Source organism: Ischnura elegans, chromosome 9, assembly GCF_921293095.1.
Source record: "Ischnura elegans chromosome 9, ioIscEleg1.1, whole genome shotgun sequence".
Lineage (NCBI taxonomy): Eukaryota > Metazoa > Arthropoda > Insecta > Odonata > Coenagrionidae > Ischnura > Ischnura elegans.
Window position 1 is genome coordinate 94,957,580 of NC_060254.1, and position 6,231 is coordinate 94,963,810.

At 36.9% G+C, this 6,231-nt stretch overlaps 1 long non-coding RNA gene across 1 annotated transcript; it reads left to right on the top strand.

Annotated features, from left to right (window-relative positions):
* The first annotated feature begins 4,388 nt into the window (after positions 1 to 4,388).
* Positions 4,389 to 5,665, top strand: LOC124165875. The gene is made up of 3 exons (XR_006866344.1): positions 4,389 to 4,778; positions 4,869 to 5,412; positions 5,499 to 5,665. It is a non-coding gene; the product is annotated as an uncharacterized LOC124165875 (long non-coding RNA).
* The last annotated feature ends 566 nt before the right edge of the window (positions 5,666 to 6,231 follow it).

Genomic DNA, 6,231 nt, shown 5'->3' on the forward strand with positions numbered 1-6,231 from the left:
AACATACGTCTCTTCATAAGAAGTATTTCACTTCGGCCTTGGTAAGAAGCCGTTTGCGTTTCTGATATTATATTTGTTAATAGTGTTTGAAAGCAAGGAATAACATCTATATTCTTATAAGGCCGTGGAAACATGCCGATGGGCTCAGAGGCAATGGTGCGTAAGTAGCTTTTATGACAACTTATATTAACGTTTACCACAAGATAGCTATAAATAATTATTTCCTTAAAAATACCATTCCTCACTACATAAGGTTTTAACTACTGACAATCTTTCGTTATGGCTGTAACTGATTTTACAAAGGTATGGAAGCAGACGAAGCTGAAATCCAACGCCTTCCATTTGATTAATACTCACGTATGAGAACGATTTCTTGGTATTTTTTGCTATAAGATGTTAAGTGCATATGAACTTGTTAACTAGTAACCACTGTCGATGTGTTTATATTCATTTTTGCCATAAATTAGTTCATAATTACTGAAGTATCGTATACAGATACGTAGGAAACTTGCCCTTCAGGATAGGTGGCGCCCCTACCGGCCTCAACGGGAAACGGCTTCATTAAATGACCATGCCTGAACGGAGAGTGTCCAGACCTTCTCATATTCTAAGACCGTGGTACGGACGATCGTCAACAAGCAATCGAAAGTTACGACGTTGTCATATTTACTTGGAATTGGGAATAAGTTTCGCGATTGTTTTCCTTGAGCGCATGCGCAGTAAGGCCGAGAGTGGCTGTGTTTGTTTTGAAAAGCGAAACTAAGTAAACAATATTGGTTTCAGAGACAATCGGCCAATTAAGTTTATATTATTGAAAGAATTTAACTTTGCGTATAAATCAATCTTTCTCAATTCAGTATTAAATACCTTCCTTTCCGTTGGAGCGTAGCTGATATTTGGGATTAGTAGTTTTTACTCAGATATCGCTGACTATTTAGAAATGCCGCGGTAAGTCTCCATTTCGTTACTTTTGCAATTCGCTAAATAATAACTTGTATCATTTGTAATTGACTTAATTCATTTAGAGGAAATATATGAGCGGATATTCGATATTGATAGGCTCTCGTCTTCGCCTTTGTGTGTCTGTAAGGAGCAATGCCGCAGAATATTGAATATTTGCAAGAAATAAAAACTGACGAGTGTGAATTAGTACGACGTCTTAATAATAGTCGTAAGGTAAACAGTTAAAAAAGCACGTAACTCATGAAATAAATAAGTACGTTAATATTCTCAATCAAAAACATTCTCATCATCACAAACCTTTCACCTATTACTTGAAAGAAAAAGCAAATATGCAGAGTCATCTTTGATATCTCCTCTCGTCTCAAACACCCGAATATCACTTCAAAAAATTTACCCTTTCTGAGGAAACCATATCGCATCAGAGACATTAATTGAAGTACATAAACCATATAAATTCAACTTAATTTAAGACGTCATTGAGAAGTTAAAATAAACTATTTGAATACATAAATTAAATCATTTACTTGTCAATAACTGCCCGATGATCCTAATTAAATTAAACATTGTAGAGAATATAATTTTGGCAATGTATTATAGCACAACTATAATTTACCTAATATACTATAGTGGAACCACGTTTAAATCAAGCATACAAAAAGGATAATTTCATTTGAATTGCACACACATTACATAGCGAAGCAATTGTAAACGTCCTCATCTTTGTATCGTATAGTAAACTAACACGTACAAATTGTATTTATCGATGTAATTTCACTACTTATTCACGTTATTAAAAACATAACACAATGATGTATAAATTAAATAGAATGTTTAATTCACTTAATTCCACATGAGTTAATTTCATTTCAAATGCACACACATTACACAGCGAAGCAAATGTAAACTTGCTCATCTTTAAACCATAGTGAACTAATACGCACAAATTGCAATTATTTATGTCAATTCACTACAAATTCACGTAATCAACAACATAACACTGCGATTTATGAATATAATTGATTTCATAATTCACTTAATCCCAAAAAAAGGACATACAACGTGGCCATGAAAGGTAATAAACATTTAAATTCCATCCCAAACCTCACCTGTGAACGATTCGATAGCCTTATCGTCAAGTGATGTGATGACGAAGAGATGCTTTCGATCGAGAGCCGGAATACTTTCGAACGTAAAGTTACACAATCGCTCCTTCAATTGTTTTCGAGTTGTTGATCTAAAATCCACGGGAACCGGATCGTTACGTTCGAACGTAAAGTTACACAATCGGCCCCCATGTTATATAGATCTTCATTAGACTTTTTGCCGTATCTCGTCTCGTTCACCCCAAACATTTGTATACGTGAATGAATGAATGAATGAATGAATGAATGAGTGGTCGTTAAGGGGCTTCATGTTATATAGATTTATCTAAAACACACTGTCGTCTTTGCAGTAATTCCATGTATAGTATCCTCAGTCTTTAAACACACTGGCTTTGAAATATAATTTAACATTTTCCGTCGAATGGAGTGTTCTCGGATTTTCCTCCAATTTAAATAGTTTTATGTCACCAAAGTTTCAAAGGACGACTCGGCCATCTTCATAAAAGTAATAGAGATATTATAGTATCTACACTTTCACCCAGACAACGATGGTCGAGATAGTGATGGAAAAATGTCGTTCAAAATCGATTTTTCGAGAAATCGTTCTGTAATCGAAACTAGAAGGTCGATTTTTCAACGAAAACATGTACATATTTGAACCGAAAGATCAATTAATCGAAAAAAATATCGAAGGTTCTTTAACAAATGCAGTTTTTGTATGAAAATATTTATTTCACGTTCGTAAAACACTCAAAATTAAAATTTGAGATGCAGAAAAAAATCCCAAAAATCTACTTACAATTAGAATAAATTTGTGAATGATCAGTGGTAAAAATATTCAAATGCACGCACATTATAGTTTTTGGATCACCGCTTGGAATCATTTGGCTTCACTAAAAATTTTAAGAAAGATCAAGTTTTGTTGATGATCTAGGGCGTGTTTTGCAGCTTACCGGAAAAGTTTTTTTTACGTGGGACGGATGACGTTATCGTAGGCCGGTAGTAATGGTCTTAATCAAACGAAATGGTCAAGAATCGGAGTAGAAAAATTGATGATCAAGGCTCGATCTCGATTTCCTCGATCATTGGAATTTATAACTTGCTTTTCGATTATCATCGATATCGATTTTTCCATCATTAGGCCCAGTCGTCCATTGAAACGTTGGTAAGTAACGTTTTTAAACTGGTGGACATCCCGATAAGACTTCACGCAAACTTCTTGCTATGTATTACTCATTTGTAGTCGAGTCGGCGTACTTTAATGGTTGATCCTTTCTTCTGAGATTAACATTCACGTAAAAAAAACCGCTGCCGAGGCTGTTAAGTACAGTGAAACCTGCCTTTAGCGGAACCTGAGTTAAGCGGAAACCTGTCTTGTCCGGAAAACTTTGTTGGTCCTGGCGGTCACATAGGGTTTTACGTGCATTGGTGCCCTCTGTTAAACGGAAACTGTCAAACGCGGAAACGGAATCGATTCTCGGGCACGTGTTTTTTGGTTAAGCGGAATTAAAAAATAATCCATGGACAATTTTTACCGTAAGGAAATAAAATCCTAAAATGTTTTGTAAAGCCCTCCATAGAAAATAATCCAACGGAACCAGCTAAATGTGTCTTACGTTCACTATGCTCTACGTCATTATTGACTGACATCATGTCGCAGGAGGGACTCAGGACAATATTGCATCAACCTTGACCAAAACACTTCCGCGTCTCCCTAAACCTAGTGCTAATTCTCTTCCAGTGCCTCATGTCCATCGTCCCTAGTGTAAAGTGCAGTTTCGTTTCACGTACATTTTATCAAATGCTCCACAATACTCCACCTCTCTTCCCTCCCGCCACCTCCTTTCTTAACCACTCCGCCAACCAATGCTTGCACACTTACCTCCCCTCCAACTCGTAGAACCCTCTCTCTACATGCTCAATCATTTTGTGCATCCTTACTCGCAACTGAGTAAGAAGGAATCTTTCTCCAACGAGCTGCCGACAGCGTAAGAATACAACGCAAAATGCTAAGAATAAAGGGAACTGCTGATTGATTTCCGCCATGCCACGAAACGTATTAACGCTGAAAAATAAACTGGACTTGATTGAGTGCTTTGAACGAGAAAAGCTCTCCGTGAAGTAGATACAAGAGAAGTTTAAGTGCGGAAAGATTCAAGTTTACGAAGCAATTAAGAAGAAGGACGAAATTAAGAGACTTTGAAAGAGGTAGATTCTAAGAAACATATTTCTTCTTTTCCCATGCCACAATAGTTTTCAAAACGACACACCATAAAATAATTTTTGTTTGCGTCGATTATTTTAGGCCTTAGTTTAAATTCAAAGAGGAAAACACCTCTCTGCGAATATGAAAAAATAAACGAATTAGTTTGGGAATGGTTTGTGCGAGCAAGATTGTCCATTCCATTGTTCCATTGTCAGGTCCAATAGTCCAAGAAAAGGCCCAGGAATTAGCAATTTCTTTGGGAAAATTGGATTTTAAGGCCTCCAATGGATGGCTAGACAGCTTCAGAGCAACACGCAATGTTGTTTGGAGCAGTGTTGTTGGCGAGTCAAATGACGTTGATATGGAAACCGTAGAGTGGAAATGTATGGTTCAAGTAAAAATTAAAGACTATCAACCATGCGATATCTACAACGGGGATGAAACCGGAATGTATTTTAGGGCTCTGCTGTCTAAAACACTGTGCGTAAAAGGAGAAAACTGCAAGGGTTTGTATGCATTTCTGGGTTCTACTTCTAGAAATTAGGGTAAAAATTCTAACAATGATGTCATATTTACACTTATTCTTTATTCTGTAGGAGGGAAGCACTCAAAGGAGCGCTTGACCATTTTCATTTGTGGGAATATGGCAGGGGAGCTTCTAAAGCCTCTTGTCATCGGGAAATCAGCTCTACCACGATTTTTCAAAAACGTTGAAATTGAGAAGCTACCGGCCAAATGGATACATAGTAAAAAAGCATGGAACACGGCTTCAATCATGGAAGAGTGGCTTAAAAGTTTCAATGCCGAAATGAAGAGGAAAAATAGGAAAGTCATACTTTTCCTTGACATTGCAACCTGTCACCCTAAAATTCACCTTACGAATGTGGAGCTAGGTTTCCGGCAAACACAACAAGCATCACTCAGCCAATGGATCAGGGAGTAATTAGATCGCTGAAGGCACAATATAGGAAGTACATGATGCGACCATTATTAGCTGGTGCAGATACTGCGAATTCAGAATCGGAGGTGATAAAAAAATATCAGTGCTGGATGCCATTAATTGGATTAATTTGGCAATGAAAGATATTAAACAATGTTTCGCCAAAGCTGGAATTCTGCCAGAACTGATCCCCGAGAAAGGTAAGGAAAATAATTTATATCGTAATGTATCACCAATGTAAATGCATATTTACGCATTTACAGGATTATATATATTGTTATTTTAGAGCCAATGGTGGATCAAAGCGAATTGCAGCAAGTAATAGGCATTGACATGAATGCTGAGACATTTGTGGATTTCGACAACGATCTCCTCACGAGCGATGAAGATGGTTCCTTAATAGCCAATAATAAAGAAGACGAAAGCTGTGACACCGACAAAGTGACCAAAATATGTGAAGAAAATAAAAAATCGTATAGAGAAATGTTGGTTTCATTAAAAGAATTAGAAGAATGCAATCTCAACAATGGTAACACTGATTTGTATAACATCTTACATGGGGCCATTGGCAACGTAGAAAATTGTATTCTACAGGAAAAAAAGGAAAGACAGACAAAAATGACTGATTACTTCAAATAAAAAATTTTAAAATAATGCGATGCTGTTCCTTTATTATTTCGTCTACGTGTAGAATTTGAGTCAAACCAACCTTTTAAGGAACGATTGCAATAGACGTGATATGACTTTCGCGGTCTTTTTTGAATTGTCAGACCCTGAGTTAAGCGGAATACTGTCTTATCCGGAAAAAAGTGAAGGTCCCGAGAGATTCCGCTTAAGACAGGTTTCACTGTACCATATTCGAATAATTACAATGACGGCTCACCAACGGCCGTTATTGAAAGTGATACTGGAGTGAAACCGGTTGCCTCCATTAAACCTTACGATTAATAAATCGATCGGGATATCAAGTTCTTTTTTTAACTTTCGCATCACGCAGCTGAGGTAGTTGACACCGAGGC